The sequence below is a fragment of the Falco cherrug genome, chromosome Z (genome assembly GCF_023634085.1).
Source record: "Falco cherrug isolate bFalChe1 chromosome Z, bFalChe1.pri, whole genome shotgun sequence".
In the NCBI taxonomy this organism is placed as follows: domain Eukaryota; kingdom Metazoa; phylum Chordata; class Aves; order Falconiformes; family Falconidae; genus Falco; species Falco cherrug.
Window position 1 is genome coordinate 61,404,059 of NC_073720.1, and position 21,119 is coordinate 61,425,177.

At 38.2% G+C, this 21,119-nt stretch overlaps 1 long non-coding RNA gene across 1 annotated transcript; it reads right to left on the reverse strand.

The window, feature by feature from the left end:
• Positions 1 to 501: 501 nt before the first annotated feature.
• LOC114017708 (uncharacterized) lies at positions 502 to 19,847 on the reverse strand. Its single transcript, XR_003562926.2, has 4 exons — positions 19,717 to 19,847; positions 18,633 to 18,765; positions 4,212 to 4,274; positions 502 to 906 (listed from the first exon to the last, which is right to left on the reverse strand). It is a non-coding gene; the product is annotated as an uncharacterized LOC114017708 (long non-coding RNA).
• Between the last annotated feature and the right edge of the window lie 1,272 nt (positions 19,848 to 21,119).

Consider the following 21,119-nt stretch of genomic DNA (forward strand, 5'->3'; position numbering starts at 1 on the left):
CCTTTGCTTATTGGGTTATTTCTGTGAGACAAAATAAAGGAAACAAAATGAAGTAAAACCAACTTTGGAGTAAGACTTCTTATTTCCAGTGAATGTGTTTTGCTAGAGCTTTCACACCTAATCAAGATGTTAGAAATCAACATCCCTGGTCATTGGGATGCCTGAAATTTGTTGTGAAGTCAGTATCTTCTATCTTTCTGTAAACAGATCATCTGATAAAGGAATATGTACATAGGATTTGCTCTGTAAAGTTTTTTCATTTTCATACAGTAACTCTGCTGAACAACATAGATTTAAAGCTTGATGTTATGTGTTTGATGATTAAATTAACAGGAAGTATGCAGGAAAATGTTCCAATGAAAAAATAATTTTAATAATTCTAGATTAGCTTTTGGTTTAGTTCACAAGTACAAAATACAAACAAATCGAAGCTTAATTAATTTCCCTGAAGAAGAGTACCTTTTATTTCTTCTGTTTAAGTACTCAGAAAATAAAGGCAACTTAAAGTGCAGAAACAAAGTTCCTATCAATAACAAATGTAATTTAATAAAACAAACTGGCATGGGATTTGTATATGTTTCAAGCAAAAAAAGATAGCAATTTATTGATATATTGAAGGCATACAGAGTACTTACAGTGTATCTGCTTTTGTTGCTGAGACTATAAAACTTTTTCATAGGATACAGAAGTATGAATAATGTTTAAACACAAAAGTTATTACTGTAAGAATTATGTCAATCTGATGGACAATCCTTAGCAATTTGTGTGGTGAAGTTCTTCGTTATAGAGCAGAAGATGTCTCACGCTGTTGAGGAGATTTGCACACAGAAACCCAGACAACAAGGCTATACAAAGTGTTGAGTCTCAGACCCTTCTTGTTGAAGCTGTGATGAAGCGGTGATGATACTGATGATTCAAAGGAAACAAACAAACAAACAGACAAACAAACAACAACAAAAAGGCAATTTAACACATTGATAAGATCTTTTTATTTATTTTGTCTTTATGTTTGAATTTAAATTACTGTAGCATTCTAAATGTTCACAGTGTTTTGGGTTTGAACAAGATATTGCAAGTTAATGTGATGTCTTTCACCCTGTGTCTTCGAAAAGCCTACCCACTCTGTTTCATCAGGATTGTTCTCTTCCTGCTTTGTCTAGCATGAAGTTTTATCCTCCTACAGACAAGTTTTTGTTATAAAGTATGTGTTACTAGCCTACCCAGTATGGGATCTTGCTTTACCCAGATATGAACTGTATGAGACAAAAGAAGTTGTAACACAGGGTTGGTTAAGAGCTGTTACCAATTCTTAAATATTAAGAGCCGTACAAGTGCTGCCGCTTTTTCACAAAATGACATGGTGTGGTTAGGCATCAGTAGTGTAGATTGGTCACCTGTCCAGATGACTTGAGCTTCAGCATCTGTAATCAGATATCCATTCTCACATCCCTGTGGTCATTCATGGTGTCCTTTACCATAAACATGTACCTGTGAGATTGCACTTATGAGACTGCAGAATACGGCCCAAAGCATTTTTATTTACAGCTATGTAATTAAACTGCCAGTATTATCATTTCTTGTGTCAGAATTTTTTTACTACTTAGTCTCCAAAAGATCTGCAGCAGCCCAAGGAAGGCATGCTAACTTCACAGGGACTGCACTTAAGTGGAGGAGGATAAATAAACTAAATAAACAGTGTCAAACAAAACTCATCAGTGCCCAAGGATTTACATGTCCAAATGCAAAGCTTCAAGTACTTCAAAAGGGTTTAACTACCAATGGGAGAAAAACTGCATCTAAAAATTAAGTAAGTGCTTATCTGTGGTGGTGTGTGTAACTAAATTCTCTGTAAGGTTATTGGTATCTGTTAGATCTTCCACAGTGGGCTCAGAAAGTCCTCCTAGCCCAGCGTCTTGCTTCTGACTGTATTTATCCTTCAGTTCTTGGGGTGTGATGACCTCTTTGATGGTACATTTTTCACCAGCTTCTGCTCTCATCCTTCTATCAAAGGGATGAAAATTAGTTCTAGCCCTGAAACATGGGACTGAATATTCTTCTACAGGAAAGTATCATCAATTATTACAACTTCAGAATGTCCAGTCCCTTCTTACTGTGAAAACGGCTTTGAACTAAAATAGTTCAGAACGGTTATACTTTTGCAGTCATTCTGCATGGGCAAATAAGGCAACTTACTGTCACTGCTTCTAGGATCTTGTCCTTAAAGAGCTCCTGTGCTGCCAGATGACTCTGTTCATAGGAAGTCATCCATCTTTAACTTCCCATTCTAACTCTACAGAAGAGCTCAGGAGCATAAGGTTCACACAAATGGCAAAACAGCCCGGTGAACTCTACTGCTTCTCACTTTGCAGGCACTTAAGTTCATGCAGCTGACAGGTTGTGTTAAGACTCCTGAGCGACTGTACACATGAATCAGGGACTCAGCAAATTCTGATAACTGAATCTGGACTGAAATTGTTTTTTGAATTACTCAAGGCACTTCAACAGTCACTCATTCTTGCATGCTAAAAGACTCTTCTCCTCAATCTGGTAAACCATGAGAGATAATTTATTATGCAACTGCTACTAAACATTATAAAAATTAAGCTTCATTAATTGATTCACCTTGATGATTTGATTTGTTTGTCTGTCCTGAACTTGTTTAATAGTCTAAATTGTATTCATCTTTGTTACTTTTACTTAGGGATTCATAACTATGACAAAGAACAGTAGACCTTGAAACAGGGAAAATAAAAATAGTATAGGTGTGTATTGTCCATGATTTATTAATAGCACTGTCTGAGGAATTAGCTGCATCAAAAAAGCTTAGATATATCTTGGTTTCAGAGGAGATTCCTTCAAGTGCCAGGTACTGGTATTTTATTTCTGAAAATGGTTACATGTCCCAGTGAAGGCTGGGAACAAACTACCACTACAGTGTTGGGCGTTTCCTGCAGTTTTGATGACTGGAAGAAGGATTTCTGAGGATGTCAGAGAGGTGCTGGTATCAGACCACTCATTTCTCTCATGATTTCTTTCTCTAACGAACCATGTATTCAAAATGTGTTTAGTAATTAATAGAAGTCACTGTTAGAAGAGTGTTTGCTGTTCTTTTCTCTCCATAGTCACTCGGGAAAATTGTTCAGAATGAATTGGTCTAATTACGTATGATTTTATCATTTTGCTTGCAATCTTTTCATGTGGTGGATTTGGTCACAAAGGAGGTGGAAGGTGTCTGCTTCCAGGCTGTTGCAGCAAAGACATGCCATAAAGCCTTAGTCAGGTGCGACTCCTGGCAGCACGCCTGGGTAGTTCCCACAGCAGCCAGCACCCTACAGAGTGGGAGCTGCTGGACCAACCCTATACTATGCTACTGGCTCAGAGGAACTTATCACCCATGGGTCACACTAATTCTGGTTTACCTTAGTCCTTAAAGCAGTGTGAAGTACAGACACTAAAAGTTTTTGACGTTCTCTTTGCTCCCATCCATTCTGAAGTCACAGTCTTTATCATATTTCCCATGCACAAAGTGAACTCTTTTCCTTGTGCAATTTGTTTATGCTGTGCCTGCCTTTCTCACACAAGAGCCTTCCACAAACATTTTGCAGTCTCCTATCCACACACCTCAGTTATTTCTATGAAAGTATCTTAATTGCTTGATGACTATATAAAACAAAGCACATTTGCCTGAAAATTTAGGTAATATTGATCGTATGACAAACACTCTTCCCCCATTGTATTGAAGATTTGAGATTAAGTGGGGGATTAAGTCTGAATGTTCTGTTTAGTCTTGCAAACTCTCTGCAGTGAGGAATACTCAGTTTCCATCTATAGCCGTGCCCTGACATAAGGCTTGTAGGATGGGCCACATTCTCTCACTTCCCATCTGTTTCAACCCTTTGCTTTCCTCTGAAAAACAACCCTCCTCCTCAGGAATTTAAGTCTCTCTTCCTTTTTTTTTTTGTTTTGTTTTGGGGTTTTTTTGTTTTTACATGTTGAAATAAATTAGCTTTGAAGAGAAGTGTTAATTTTGTCATTGTGGCTGTTTGTTCTTTCTTATATTTAACAATTATCCTCTCTTCCCCAAACATCATAGAAGTATTACTTCTTTTCTCTGTGGGAAATGGAGGTGTAAAGGTACTAAATAACTTGCTCAAGGTCACAAAGATAGTTCATCCAACCAAATTAAGGTTTCCTGAATATCAGGTACTTACAAAAAAGGTCATCCTTCTGTTGTAAGAAATAGATGTCTAATAGTCTGCAGTCCTGAGAACGTACTTCAGAAAAACAAAACAAAACAGAAAATCATATTTAATTTTCCTTCTTTTATGCTCATCTGAAGAGTAAAACAGATGTGTACAGCTTACGTAGCTCTACAAAGACACAAACTCAGGTGAAAGCTAACACAACAAACTATATAAAAGGGAGGACATTAGAGGTTAGCTCTGTGTGACCTTTCACAAGGTGCAGAGGACTGTACTTACAAAAGAAGCTTGGTAAGCTATTCCAGGCTACATGTTTGAAATAAGTTTTGTCTTTTGGAGCTCTTTATTCTTCATGACAGTTTAAGCTTTTAGTTCTGTTTTTCTGTCTGTAAATAGAAATAAATATACTTGCCCTTTGTTGAGAAGCTTTGTGAGTTCCTGGGAGAAAAAATACAAGTACTAAAAATTATTAACGCAGTAAACAGCATTTGTATTTAAACTCTGAGAAGAAAGCCAAAATGATACTGGTCATTTCTTCCCTGGTGTTATTCCCTCCTCCTTAATTATATGTTTACCTGAGTGAATGAAGACTTGTGGGCCCAAGGGGCGCTATTGGAGTTATAATAGCCTGTAAGCTAGGCACATAATTAGGAAATTTTTAATTATATAAATGATAGTCTATTGTGTGTCAAATAACTGTAGTCTTATCATTCCCTTACTACACATGAAACCTGGAAACTAGAAACATTAATTAGAAAAAACCTTCATAGGATGTGATATATCATCTTGCCAGAAGGAAGGGTTAGCAATGGAAGAAGTTGAGAAACATGGGCATCAAGCAGTGTAGGCACATCCCTACCGGTATGAGGTCATGCATACCTTAGGGCAGACACTAAAGAATCAGCTCCTTTATACTTCCTCCCAAAACAATGCTCCTTCACAGGTATTTCCCACAGCAGTAAGGTTGTTCCAGTCCTGCCTCACCACAGAGCGGTTTGGCACTAATTCCCCAGCTTCCTCAACCCAACGCATTTCTTCCATACGTTGGCTCACTGGCTACTGCTTGCTTCAGAGTCAGTGAGAATAAACAGGAATCACAGAGGGCTATTACTGCTGCACAAGATACCAAGAATTGCATTACTGTGCCACAGTGAGACTTTGGTAAAAAATTCTGGATGGTATCTTTACGAAATTATCTTGTTTCACAAATTCAGGCTGCAATCTCTGCAAAATTAAAACCTCTTTTTTTGTGTGTGTCTATTGTTTTGCTGAACTAGCAGCAATTTATCCAGCTAAACTCAGCTTTAACACTTCTCACTGAGCTGCCAAACATGCTTATTTGATCACCGCAATCCCACCCAATGCATCGTATATCACTTGATTATGTTACCAACCATGCCAAGGAAAGTCTGATCTTGTCCTTCTTCCAAGGTTACGTCATATACTGACAATGATTCAGAAGGTACCACAGCACCGCATATGGCTTTCCCTGCCTTCAGCATGAAATGTACAGCTGAGAGATATTTGGATATGGCTCATAGCAGATCATGCAGGCTGAGAATGCTTTAACAGGAAAAAAACCATCTTACTGTTGTTTCACAATTTGTTCTGTTTGCCTTTTACTTAGTGCATGAGATTTAACTTCACCGTTTTGCAGATATAACCATTATCAAATTTCCACTGCATAGATTTATAAATATTGTGTGACCTCTTGTGGTATAATGAAATATTACATATACAAGCCACGGACAACAGTTTATGGAACCTGCAAACTATGTACAGCCCATCTGCCTTGATGGCTAGATTTCTATTAACCAAAGACTGACTTGCCTACAAAACTCTCAATTATCAGTGAATCACAATGCAAAAATCTCCTTCATGGCAGTCATTTAATGAGCACATGTATTTTGGATAACTCTTAGTTACTAGCCAATTCAATTTTCATAGACTAAAGCCATTCTTATCTTTTTTTTATTTCTGATATGACTTTAAAATTCTGCATTCAGCAGTAATACACAGATGCTGGTACTGAAAACATAGCTTTATTCCTGTCATTAGTGATGTTTGGCACTGAAGAAATGAAGTAATTAACAAGTCTCTGAATCTGCTTGCATGCATAGGAGATCTTTGAGAATGTAATACACACATGCAAATATCAAAAGGATAAAAGAAATGTAACTATTTGCAAAATCAGTCACTGGATGTTACATATAAATGTAAGCACTGCCATTCCTTAAGGAACACAGGAGGTTGTGAAGATGTTATTGTGTGCAGGTGCTTTCTATAATCATGCATAAAGCTTGTTAAAAAATAAAAACCACATCAGCAAAAAAGTGGTATAATTTTTTAAAATTATCTGAATCTTTGTGCGTCATATTGTGTATTACTTGTGGCCATGACAACCAACGATAGTAGCAAGACTGCAACGCCTCTGCAGTCTTACCACAGCAGCAGCCTACTGATGCACTGCATGCAGCATACACAAAGGATGCATGCTATGAAATATCATGCAGACACCTGCCATTAGAAGTCTGTATCAGAAATGCTAGCTTAATAAATACATCGGAACTGAAGCCAGAAATCACTGCTGTTTCTAATGTAGTCCAAGCTGTTCAGTCCCCTAAAGGAGGTATCCGACAACTTGGAGGTTTAGTCTATATGCCATTTCTATAGCTAGGAGAAGCTTAAGGATACTGCAATATTTTTGCCCCCTATTTATAATGGTGTCCTCTCATTACCTGAAATATATGATGTGAAAGAACACTTTCAGAAATTCCTTAACAAGTTATTAACAATAACTGCATTGCAAGCACAACCTAAATTTCATCAAACTTTTAAAAATATTCACCTTTCCTACTTACATTACAGTATATTTGAAGAAAATAATTCAGAGATGTGAAGTAGTTTTGATTTTTTTCCCCCTTTTTGTCTACACTTCTATGTTTTCCCTTCCATTGTGCTTAGTTTAACATGCGCTAAATGTTGCCTCCTTTCTTGTGTTAGTTGTGGTTCCTGATTTAGCTAAAAGTACTTTCAGGAAGATGTGTTGGTTGTACTGATTATGGACAGTGCTTTACCTTTTAATTCTGTGTAAAGCTTGAATACATTTCTTCAGAAGATTTTGGATAACCAGAAAGGTGGAAAGCAAGAAGTCTTAAAAATCCAGCTTATCAAACAGCCTTTCAAATCCAAAAATGAAAACAACTCAGGCTTTTTGCTTATACATCAAATCATCTTACATGTGTATGTAAATAACACCTTTAAATTACAGTAAGAAAGCCCCAAACCTAGTTAAAGTTTACATATATTATGCAATTATGAACAAATTAATTATTCTGCTGTGAGTCATCAGTTCTTATTTAATAATGTATAGCATGTTAACAGAGATACTTTAGAATTTCTTGGGGGAGACTTTCCAAAGACCAAAGAGAAAAATAAAAATCCCTAAAGTTTTTTGCTAAAGAAATCATTACAACTTACTTACACGGGAAAAAAAAAAAAAAAAAAAAAAGACAGAGGGTGGGGGGTGGGGGGTAGGGCAAAAAAAGAAAAGCAAAAAGGCAATATGATTGGGTAAAATGCCAGTGGGAAAAATGTTGGTGTCCTCCACCTTGGTGGACACAGATTACGCTGTGAAATGGGTGCTCCAGGGCCCAAACAGTTCATCAAAAATTATGTGAACGGTTAGTGTATTTTAATCATGCCCATTCTGAAGCAGAAGAATCGGCTCCTGCATTTGATAGCTCATGGGCCTGGATGGTGGATTTATTAACTGACAGATCAAACTAACAAACCTGTGAAAAGCCATAAAGACTGCAAAAAGAACAAGAGAACTAATTGCCTTTACATAGCCATTGTTAAGGAAACTGAAATCTTTGACATGAGTTTGAAAATGTCTGAAAATCAATCAGAATTTTAAATGTCAGAATAAATGGATGCCCTCAAGTGACTGGAGAAAACAGCCTTGCTGCTTTTTTTTGGAACAGCAGGTTGTAAATGTGTTGCAGCTGAATGTAGCTGAAGACACAATACAGGGGATGTTGAAGGAGTATATGGAAACAAAACATGGGCTCCATGTGAGACCCTTGAGCAAGGTGCAGAAAATGCAGCCTAATCCACTGTGACAGATGTATCTGACAGAGAGAATTCTGGCTGTAACTAGGAAAGTAATGGATATCTTCTGTAATAAATATCTTGGGGGATTTTTTTTTTCAGTCTCAAATCTGAGCCTGTGAACACAAAGCGAGAGAATTTTCTCTTGTAATAAAAGTTACAGAATCTCACTTCCTATTCATCAATTTCCAATTAGACAGGAATGGGACGGTCTTATGCATTACAAAACAGTATAAAATATTTACCGACTATTTTAAGCAAACTTTGTTATTTCTCTTCAATGTCTTTTAGTTTGCTGGCCACTAACCTTGAATGGCAACAAGTATGAATCCTTCAAAAATATAAAGTAATTACTGGTATACATCTCTTCCCACTTTCTTCCTTTTCCTCAGCAACAATCACACTCCCATCATACTTTTCTCTGTTGCTTGGATCTCTCTAGCAAATTTCAGCATGAACTTTTGTCTCCCCACATGCCTCTCTTTCCCTACAGGCTATGTTTTCCTCTTGAAGCTACTTGCAGCCATAAATTCAAGTGCACAGCAAAAACCAGCTGCCATTGCTACCCTGAGCCACCCACCAGGCCAGCACACTCCTCCAGTTTCTCCCTGTAATGCAGCAATCAGTATCCAGCAGCCTGGAGAACTACTACAGGGCAAAATGAACAGTCAGGGGTAAGGCAGAGGTTGGTCCCAAGACTGATTACTCCTGAGCTTTGCATACTTTCCTTCCATTTCCTTTTTTACCCCATTATTGATAGTGCAATGACCATTTTTTTATTATAGTAATAGTCTGTGTACATAAGGCAGAAGGACTGTTATTTTTCACTAGTTCAATAATCCTGAAATTAGAAAATACTGAAGTTACTTGATGGGAGTAAACTTTGATAAAATGGTAATGGTAGAAGCAGCTCAATCTGGCAGCAGGCTTCATGCAGACTGGGATCAACCCACAAGGCTTGATTTTCCTTTCATTTATACTTTTTTTTATAACCCCACTCTTCATCTTTTTCAGATTCACAGCAATCAACGCGAGAGTAGATTCAATCCTGTAATGGGAGATACTCTGCAGCTTTCAGTTCTGCTCACCTTTGTGTCAGTGACAGAAAGACTCACCAGCTGCAGTGTGATCAGGACTGGGCTCTCCTGTCCCTTTTGTTACTGTTCATCTGACACAAAAATTCAGAAAATAAATTAATTTCTTGCTTTCATATCTTAAACAGAAGAATGGGAGCACTTTCAACTTCAAAGAGGCTACCTTATGTATGATACTAAAAAAAAGAAATATCTGAAGACCCCCAAACTGGTTTAGCCTGCAGAATTATTCGTACTGCTCAAATGAGAAACTTTTTAAAAGTAAATCCTCTTGAAGACTCCCTGGTAGATGCCTTTTATTGTAAATACAGATTTCATTGGAGGAAGAAAAATTTAACAAATAACCAGCTGTTGGCCCTGGTGGGCCCCTCTAACAGAATATTTAGAAGCTAGCAAAGTGGAAAAATGTACTAAAGTATGTGTTGATCTTGCAAGCTTCAGCTAAACTCTATAGGGAAGAAAATTCAGACCTCACAAAACGATCAAAAACTATATGTTTCAAAAAACTTCAAACACTAAATGATTTTTCACCATTCCTAGAAATGATCTATCTTTCAATAATGTTTACTAGCCTCATGATCCACTGGAACTTTTAGATGCTTTTCTCCTGCCACAGTAAGTTTTCCACTAAATTCAGCATCAATGTACTCTGGAAATTTCAAGACATCTTTCCATTATTTTAAATCCAGCTGGGATAAGTCGTTGGCTATTATTTTGACTGCAAAACAGCTCATCTGCAGCTGTCCATTTTCCATGTAAAACCTTCTTATAAAATGAAATTTTCCATGCATAAGCAATGCTGAAAGGTGAATGTCCTTTTAAAGGTTAGAGTAAAATTAATTCAGCCTGCTACAAATGCTACTTTCTGTATCTACAGGTATACAGAGAGAGATACTTTATTGTCCATATTTTACTACTTAAAACAGATTACTCTGAATTGTCTGAATTTCAAACTTGTCAGGTCTGAAAACTGTTCTTCCAGAGATGAGTGGGGACAGTCTTCTTATTCCTCAGGACAAATAGGAAATCACAGAACTTCTTTTGCTTAAACTTCCTGGAATATCTTACAACGTAATTTAATTTTAATTATAAGCATGCTTTCAACCAAAATGCTTTTTAGGAAGGTGAAGAGGTATAGGAAAAAAGAAATTTCACCAACACCTCATCAGTATTTGCCCTATTAAAAAAAAAAAGTGTATTTGAAAATGTTTTTAAGCGTTCATACAAGCCATCAACACAAGCCTTAATATGTTGTTTCTCTGTATTGCAGTTATTTGCCAAAAGAACCCTGGAGAGAGACTTAACAGGGAAAAAAGAATGATTCTGGGACTCATGAGAAGATAGAGACATAAGCATAAAGGATGTCTTAAATATGGTTGGAATATTTACTCAGAATTTTAGAGGAGGAAGCTCTAACTTGGATTAATCCCATGTGTACTTGGATGTGCATCTATCCACAACACCATTCTTCCTTCTGAATGCATAGTTTTCTTGCTGATGAATTTTTTTAAAATGCATCCTGACACTCCATATCTTAAGTTATGGATAGTGCAGGTGTGAGAATAAAGAGTTCAAATAATTTATAGAGAAACACCACCATTAAAGGCAAGATAAAATCCATATGAACAGTAGCATGCATTTTGTATTGCTCTGCCAACTACTCCATCAAAGATGAAATTTTTTCCCAGTATTCATTTAGGATTCCAGGAATGTGAGTATTTAGCACTATAGATAATAAACACATAATGTGAGTGAATAGAAGCAAAAAAATCAAGTACAGAAATGAAAGTACTTTAGCAAATCGACTGGATTCTACTCACTTTCTAAAGGTGTAAATCAAAAGTATTTACATAGTTTTCATAAAATCAGTGTACATTTTTCAAGATCAGTGGGTATGTCATATACCGGAAAATTCATTTCAACTTTGGAAATTGCATAACCTTTGCTACCTTGGGTCTGCTTGAATACAAGTGTAATTTCTGTGCTACATCACAGCAGGTTTTAAACAAAACAGATTCTGCAATGAAAAGTAAAGCAGAGGGATGTTCTGGATTCATCAGAGCATGGTGCAAAGAAATGTAAAGGATCACTAACGCTTCTACAGGAAAAACAAAATGGAAAGTGAATTCACTAAGCTCCATCTTGAATGCCTTGTGAGTTTATAGTAGATATATTATATAGTGCATATTATAGTAGCTAAATTATGGATGGGTAAAACAATGACCTTTTTCAGAAATGAGGTTCTCTCCCTGTTAAACTGTTTTGAACTATTACTGATTTTTTTGTGTTAAGATCTTACAGAGTTATATGCAAAATTGTCTGAATTAACATCAAAGAGTTTATTGAGAAGGTCTAAAAAAACCTGTTCTGAAGATAATTTCATCTTTTAAAAGTTTGTGTAATATCAGTTTCTACTAGATGTACTGATTTTTCTACTATGTCAGTGAAAGCAGCCATACAAAATTATGGCTGAAAAGGTAGGATTGCTTCTCATGGTTGAAAAGATAATTAAATTGTTCTTTCAACTATTTCTTCTGTGAAAAAGTGTGATAGCTTTTCTCAGTTTTTGGCTAATGATTTGTGCGAATCTTCTGTTCCTGAAAGAGACAGATTTATAGATCTCACAGGCAAAATTTAGCCAGGCAGTTACTATGCAAATTTCTTCAAATTTCCCTGTCATTGTGCTTTAATCTTTACTTTGTCGGCTTTATCTGCCAACTTCTGTGTAGGAAAAGAAATCTCACAAATCCTGCAAGGAAGAGTGGAACCACAGCTTCATACAAATCTTCCAAGTTCAGCACATCCTCTCCCCCATCCTGATTATCCATATGTTATATGATGAAAGAATCAGTCTTTCTCCTAGTGAATTTCTCAACCTCCTTCACTTGTCAGAAGAAGTGCTATTGTTATTTATAGCACACTAACACCTAGAGATCTCAAGTGAGACGGGAAGTCAGGATGCAATCTATCTCTCTAAAAGTAGATTACTAGCACTGATTCAAATGTTTTGCTGTTTGGAAGCTGCTCACCTGAACAGCCCCTCTACCATCAAGAAACACGTTTGCTGTCTTCACTCATGCAGGCAGCTGCGTTCAGATGTCCACACGAAGACACGGGTCTGGACTGCTTCCTTTGCATAGATTCTCCATGCACGCCCATGTTATTCTAGGCCTCTAAACCATGGCCAAAACTGGTCATAATTCAATTCTTCCTTACTGAGTACTGCAATAAGCTTTTTGCTTTTTACATAACCATTAATTTTTGTAATTTCAGGAGCTACCAGGTGGGCATCTCTCAAATAAGGCACCTCTCAAGGTGATAGCAATCTATAATTACGCTTGTTGATGCACCTGGTTTGGTGCCTGGATCAGCAACAGTATAAGCAGCAACAATAAAGAAGAGAGAACCCTACTGGACTTTCATGGAAACTCCAGATCAGGTGAAAAAGAGAGAAGCAGGAAAGACTATAGTTTGGTGGGAGACAGTACTTGGGGAAAGGGGTTGTTTCCACTGAGTAGTGGACCCAGCTGGGCTAGCGTGAGGCACATCAGGTTCCGGAACAAGTAGGAAAGCCCCGTCTAGAGAGCAGAAACAGGCAGTAAAGAGGCAGTAAATAACAGAGGCAGTAAAGACAGGCTGGCGGCAGCATTCCAAAGCGTGCTCCCCTGTTTGCCAAGCAACACGCTGTTGTCATGTACCACTTGCAAGAAAAGAAAGAGTGCATGGACACAACACTGCAAGGCATCCCTGTGCTTGACTGTTAGGTACCATTGGCTGCTACTGCAGGCTGGAATGTTGAGGAAGGGCAGCCATCCCCCAGAAGGATGAGGGAAAACTGGGCTAGGCATAGACAGGTGAATGGCAACTGCCCTGGATCTTGGTAGAGATCCCAGAGTGGGACAGATCAGTCCACCATTACACCAAGAGAGTACATTTCCAGCATCACAGGCACCAAAGGCAGGACAGGAGCTATAGCAGCTCATCAGGTACAAGTTGTCACACACTGCTGCCCTAACCCAGGGATCTCTGACTCAGCAGGTGAGAATCCGCTCAGCAAAGCAAAGCACAGGCAGGCAAGTCTGATGGAAATAGAAAAGGATTTGATATGGACTGAAAAAGTAATGCTGGGTGTAAATGAGAGTTGTAACAGAAAAGGAGAAAAAACAACTGAGAATTTATGACTGCCTTGTTTATCTCATTGACAGTTTGCTGCGCTCTTTAGTCCATCTTATGGAGGTGAAGCAGATGGCATGCCTAGTGCCACCCCAGGACTTTGATGCAGTCTTGGCAGGACCTTGTTCAGGGATAGCGTGGGTAGATGCTTTTTCTTTCTGATCTTACCTTCCTTTTCTTCACAAGCATGCTTTGCTACTACTGTCTGACAAGCAAAGGTAGTAGCAGCATCAGCAGCAGCTGGAGTGGCAGCTACAATTCCTCCCGAGTTGATGTTTATAGTTTCAGTTTGGGCCAGAGTCACAGGTGTGTTAATAATAGGAGTTTCACCAGTGGAGCTGGGTTTGTGCAATGCAGGGCTGAGAGCCTTGCTTGTCCCTGACTCCCAGCAGAGGTGGCCATGTTGCCTCCAACAAGAAGACATGGTAGACCAGTACTCTTCTTTAAATGATTGCTAGAAATAACAAGCTCTTGGGGAATTAAACTATGGAGTAAAGAGCTTGGACATGCCTTTGAGTTTCTATTTGTGTGACCACTGTGCTGGAAACACAATATGGTAAACACTGACAGATGGTCTAGGTAGGGACAGGCATCTAGAGATTATAAGCAAATTTCTAAGATGAATCACTTCCATGGGAGACTTTTCCATGCTGATCTAATTACTTTGCCCGGGAAATGCAGAGCAGCAAGGTTGCTCTGCAGCTGTGCTCCTCTGTAATGCCGAGGGCTCAACAGGTGACAAGCGGAGGAAAAGGGAGAAGTGTTTGCTTGGGAACCTATAGACCACTGGACTGTTCAGGAAATGTGGCTCCGGAGTGTTTACAGACTGAGAACAGAGCCACAGAAATTGCATACTGGTACGCTAAAATCCAGCACATCACTTGATGACTCAGACACTGAGAGCTGGAAGAATTCATGACAGATGTGAGAATGTTTGACATCTCCCCACACCATCCCAGGAAAGATAGAGAGAAAGCCCAATATTTTCAAGTGGATGATGTATTCATCTGTTTTCTAAATCCCTCCACCTGTGTTTTGGGGAGCGTCATTTTCTAACACGGGACAGCTCAGTGGCAGCTGCTATGAGTGGTGCTGTTCCACCTGCATCAAAACATAACCTGGACTATGATCTAGTGGGTCATCTGCTGGTCAAAGGCCAATTCAGAAGCTGAAAAAGTAGAACAGCCAGGAAAGAGAACATGGGAATGCAGAGATATGTTGGTATTTCCTAATGTGAGACAAGTTTTCACTGTCAGGTCCAAGAAGAATTCTGTATTACAGCAGAAATTTGTCAAGATTGGCTCTGATGTCCTACATGACTTGAATCGTACTGTACTTCTTCATTAACGTTGGAAATGGGAGGAAAAGCTCCTTCCACTATGAGGTATGGGAAACTTTTTGTATGCTTAAGTGCGTTGGTGAGGGAAGCTTTGCCAGATTTGCTGACTCTCCATTACTTGTCCTAGCCTTCCTCTTTAAACTGTGAAGCACTGAGGGATTGGAAGTAGGTAGCTCTGCTCTATTTCTCATGTAATCCTAGCTACCGCATTTAAATCCTCTTCTGTCCTATGCCCTTGGCATTGCTTGGCCCCTTCTCCATCTAAGTCCTCTACACACGGGTATGTCTGTATTAGTAAGTGGATTTAGCCCAGCAGGAATAGATCTGTAAAGCAGATTAGCTGCTGCTGAGTACAAGATGTCCACTACATGTATTTCAAGTGTCTGTGTATATGCACAGGTAACTTGCTATAGCACTGTGAAGATGAATCACTACAGAAAGCACAGTTGCCCAGGTTTTCCCTACTGCATGAACAGGACAGATGAACTGTGACTCTACAGAAGCACATTTTTAGGAGAGCCTTTATACCCTCAGAGTTAGAATGACAGTGCAAATTTAGAGTACAGTCCTTAGTATCAGTAGTTTATGTTTGTTAACATTGTAATACCTCTTTGGAGATGATTGCAAAATTCTTATGGTCTTTTCCTCTCCCAAATATCAATATGGAAAAAAAAATCATCCTTGATTTCAAAATTATTCTAAAGCTTTCCCTCTCCACAGCTAGTGAAAAGAATATTATTTACTGCAAGATGAAAGCAAGCTCCTGCATCTCCAACTCAATGTTCTCTGCTTCAGAGGATTCTTGAAGAGCAGTATATTTTAAGTTGCATGTTCCTTTGCAGTCATGTAGCCTGAGACATTCATGCATATCCCAACCAGTCTACAAGTGGCTGAAACAGGGACTGATGGTTCAATGATAGCATTGTGCATTACAGTCATTTTTTAACTATACAATACAACTTAGTAGGCAGGTGATAAGACCTGCTCTTTCATTTGTTTAGAGGACAGATTTGATTTTTTAAGGGTAAATCACTGACTTGTCAGGTAACATGATCCATGTATTATCAACATAAAGCTCCTTTCCCCCTCAACAAGATTTAAAAACCTAGACATGAGACCTACATAAGTCTGGTTTTCAATACCATGAAAATGTTACAGCTTTCTACACGTACTGCAGTAAAATGCTAAATAAAAAGAAATCTCTAACATTCTTATGTTTTATTCCAAATCAACATATAATCCAACAGATATTCAAACAATAATATGCACTTTCTTAAACTGGCAGCCCAGTTTTTGCCTTTTCGTCATGAAAATTTGCAGCTGTCAACTTCAGTACTTTCTGGATGAGATACAATACAGCAAACTATCATCCCAAACGGAGACCTCTTTGAAATTCCATTATAACAGGGAACGACCCTGCACCTGAGACTAAAATAGCACAGAGCACTATTTTTCGTACAAAATAAAAAATGAGTGACTTTGCTTTGTCCTACACAGCAGCCTTGTGGACTGTACCTCACAGATACTGCATACACATTCATCCATCATTCTTGTTTCTTTCCTACAGGACTAAATCACACTTTTTTTAGTCTGCATTTCAGCTGCCAAAAAAACTACAGCATACATGGAGCCTGTTTTAAATTACTTAATAAAGCTTCACTTACATAAATCTTATTGTACCTAAAGCTCTATGTGTAAGTAAAGATGCTTTAGTGTACAGGTGAGTGCATAGCTCTTTGGTTATCTGATTTTACCAAGCATGATTCAGAGTGTTTGAGAGTTCCTCTGTGAACAGCATAGCAGGAGCTCTTCCTTTTTGTGGATTTATATCTGCACCTCCTAGCCACTTCCTCTACAGTTTCAGTATGCTCAGCACCATCCTATTGCACTTGCCTTTTCATGTTCCTCACAGTTTTTCCCCTCTTTCTTCTCATGTCTGTATATGCTTGACTGACTGATGGTCAGTACTTGCCAGTTTTGGTTTGAAGCTAACAAACTGCTGAATGATTATCTAGTATACATATCTCGACTGAGCATCTGATTCCTGTCTTTTAAAATGGATAGGGCTCTGAATTAAAACTGCCTCTCCCTCAGCGCACACTGTAGAGCACTGGTTCCTCTTCTCCAACCAGCTACTAATTTTCACAAAACCTTAGCAGCTTCATGTTATGAAACATTAAATTTGATTTACCGTAGCTCATTGCAACCAGTTTTTTGAGGGGACAGACAAATACACATAATCACTACATAATAATTTATTGCTTGGAAAACCAAGCCAAAAAATAGTTAATAATTTATTTTTAAAGATCCATCAATAGTAAGTGGGGGTTTTAATAAGACTAATTAATAAAAACTATAAATAAGTTACTTAAATCGTTTGATTTTGAGATCATTTGATTCTATTTTAATAATACTCATTGTTATTTCTGAGACAGGTTATGAAGAAATGATTCATAAAAAAGTGCAAGATGAAAGGTGCTTACATGGAAATGATTTTGCAATTTGAAAAATTAAACTTAAAAAGAGAAGGTTCAAACAGAAAATGTAGCTACTTCATTGATAATGTCGGTATATTTTTCTAAAGTTTTGTTCTTCAAGTAGGAAATAGAAGTCGTTTTCATGTTGGCTTTATTCCAAATTTTGTAGTTGAGAGCAGTCAAGTTAGCTTTCACAGCTTAGTTAGAAAGGCTCAGATTAATTAACAGAAATATAATTTAACAAAATTGTACCTTCTTGAATATCCCATTTGCACTGAGACAGTATAATTGCTTTATTCCAGGCTGCTGGAAGATTCACATGTTCCCCAGAACCTGAGGTGCTAAGACCTAATTTTCTCTGTTTGGAAGGCAAAGGGTAAAAGGCTAAAGAAAAGTTTCAAAAAATTTTGGTTCATTTAGCTGATGGAACACCTTTCTTACAAGCAAAAAAAAGTTTTGTTTGAAAGAAAAGTGCATATTTTAAAGACAACATTAAATGAGCTTGCTGATGCAAAACTCAAGATTAGGAATTAATGAGGCATCAGTGTTAAATCTCTAGAGTTAGCACTTAAGTAAAAACAGGCATTCATACCTATAATTATAGTCTTATTACCCATTTTAGACACATACCAACAGAAACAATTATTTACCATCTCTGTAAACAAATTTGTAAACCCAGCCAAGGCAGTGCTAGGATGCTACTATGACAACCCATGTAACAGTAAAATCACCGGGAAATCTGAAAATGCGTTAACTAACGCTGCACTACTTTGGAGTTTTGTCATTCAGATTTTTATAGATCAAACCACTATTTCTCAACAGATAACCACTTAGGAAGTGTTTTATAACCACATGAAGAGTTTAATAGCCAAAATGTTGGCACTTTCTGGGCATTAAATGAGGAAAATATATAATAATTAGATCTGTTAACATCTTGCATATATTCAGCAATTCCTATGAAAAACAGAAGAGCCAGAACATTCCTTCCTTTCTACTATTACAGTAGTGATGCTGAGGGCTGACACCGTCAGCTGGCTTCATGCACCAGTAGTTCCACCATTAAGGGATTAAAATGAGCCTTTCCTTTCTCAACATCAGTATAGTTAATGAGGAGGCAGCAGTTTTGGACACAATAGACAGGTTCACCTGAATGCTTAGGGAAACTAGGCAGTTGTCTGCGGTGGGCGACTAACCTGGGTAAAATCACCCCAGAAAGGGGAAGAAAAGATCTTACCAAGTAACCTGTCTGCACAAGAGGCTGGGGAAGCTTTCATTGCTGGTGGTCCTAAGAAAGAGTTCTGCCAGTGCAGAGTCAGGGTGGTTGTTGGAGGAGGACCGTTTCACAGCTGCACCATTTTCAAACCACCCTGCAGGAACAAGAAGCACAGTTGTCCAGGGCTTACTTTTTTTTTTTTTCTTAAGTAAGGCAACAAAATGCAGTTTTGTCTACACTGTTGAGAAGGTGTGAGCCACTTCTGACTCGACACTATAGAACTAATACTTACATTAAATGCACTAAGCTGAGGCTGTAGTTTTCATCTGTACATTTTGGTTCACTAAAGGGGATGCTTTTTTATTACTGAACGTGCTGTAAAGCATTCTTCCAGTGCTGAAATGAATCCAGGCTTAATTTGGACAAAAATGTATTGCTAAGCTCAAGACCAAAAGCAGCCAGACCTCACTAAGATGCACTCTGGGGTGCCAATTATAAGCATTTTTTGAGCTCTCTTAGCCAATGCTCTTTTTCTGCCAAGTTTAAGAACCACAGCACAAAGGATAACCCTCAAAATGAAAGTCCATAATTTGCAAATAGGGCATTCCATTTGCAATGTAGGACAAATTACATCAGCACCACAACCCTCTCTTTGGGGCTTACTAAATTTCAAATGTATTGCTTTCATAATATCTTTCCAATTTGAATGACCACTCTGTTTCTATGCATTAACTATTTTTGGCTTAGGAACTCCACAAGGAATCATTTTGGGTTGCAGAGTATGGTGTTCACTGTATTCTCCTCTCAAAACAGTTGCAAAGATTTTAATGGAGAGAATAAAATAAAACATACGATTCATCAAAGTGGTATTACACCTAAACTGCTACTCATAATATTGCTAAAAATTCTCTTGCACAAATTTAGGTTTATAACTCTAAGCTAGTTAAAAGTTCTATATTTTCCTGCTGTGTTTTAAAGTAATATGGAAGCATTAGGATTGGGACCTCAGACACAGCATCATCCTTTTGATTATATGTGAGCCATTTACTGATTTGACATCCTATTACTATGCTGTATAAGATAAATGCTATTAAATTATACTTACGTTTTCCAGTAGCATCCCTGTCATACTCCACAAACACTAACAATAAGATTGAAAAAGGTTCTGCTTTTAGGAAATACCCACTGATGCATTTGTTTCACAAGACTTTAAGCCAGACACCTGGACATGGTATCACACTTTTAAATGGAGGTGTGGGTCCAGCCCCACCACAGCACTGAGCATATGAGATTATATCGTAAATCAGCTCAGGAAGCTCATGTGTTTGGAAACACTCTACCAAAGGAGACAGGAAAAAAAATTGATTACTTATCACAGAGGTCAGCTCCCCTGATGAGTTGAACCCATGGTCCCACAAATAGTGGTGGACAGTGATAGAGACTGAAGCTGACGTGCAACTGCCTGCTCAGAGCCCTTGAGGAGAAACATGGCCTTCAAGACCTGGTGTAAACTGCTGGCCCTGCTGCCATCAGTCTCATCTCATCTCCATCCCCAAGTCCTCTTTGGTGGCTGCAAGAACTGTTCTGCCTTGATTGAGCTTTGCGGGAGAAATTACGTACCATCCAACAGTTTAGGAACAAAGCAGTAGAAGGCATTTTAAAACATCCTCTGCTTGCTGCTGATGTTATATTATGGCAGTTTACTGGGTAAATAATGTGGTAAGGAAGTCATAAACCTTAAGATACCCGATTGCCAGGCATAGCCTGAATTTGTTCCCTTTTGAGGCCAAAGTACAAGTGGCTTCATAATGTAAGAGGGTTTTGCTCACACCATGCATTGTGTAGCTGCAGGGAGGTGATACGCCGGCCAAGAGAAATCTGCTCTGAAACCACAGCCTGTTTGGGGCTTAACCTGGTCTGTCGCTACACTCCTTTCTAGTCCATAATTACTGCCTCTTGCCTGGCTCTGCACAATGCAGCTCACTTAGCACCAAGTCAGGCATCGCTTAAGATTGTTGTGCTTTGTGCAGTGGAGACATATCCCAGGAGCTTTTGCATTGATTTGACTGGGCTTCAGATGATCCCTGTAAATACTAAGATAAACTTCAAAAGCTGGCAATTCTAATTATGTCTGGCAGGAAGATTTCCTTTGATATCCAGGCACAATAATAGCAAGCCTCACAGAACAAAAAATGTAAAAGTTGCTTTTTTTAGGAACACCACTGTCTGCATACATACCAGAATGCAAGATCACAGCCTGATTTGATTTAGTTTCATTATGTCACTGCTTTTACTGTCTCAGTACTTTAATTATTAAAACTTTAAACTTTGTTTCTACTTCTGTAGAAAGTGTTGATGGATGTGAAAAACCACAGGGGAAAATAAATAAATAATGTATATTATTTATATATAGCAGTAGATAGCAGAGAAGTTGATTTCTTCTTTCAGTACATATCATTCATCTGGCAAGCATTTCTTTAGCTAGTTCTTATTTTCTGGACTTTCTGA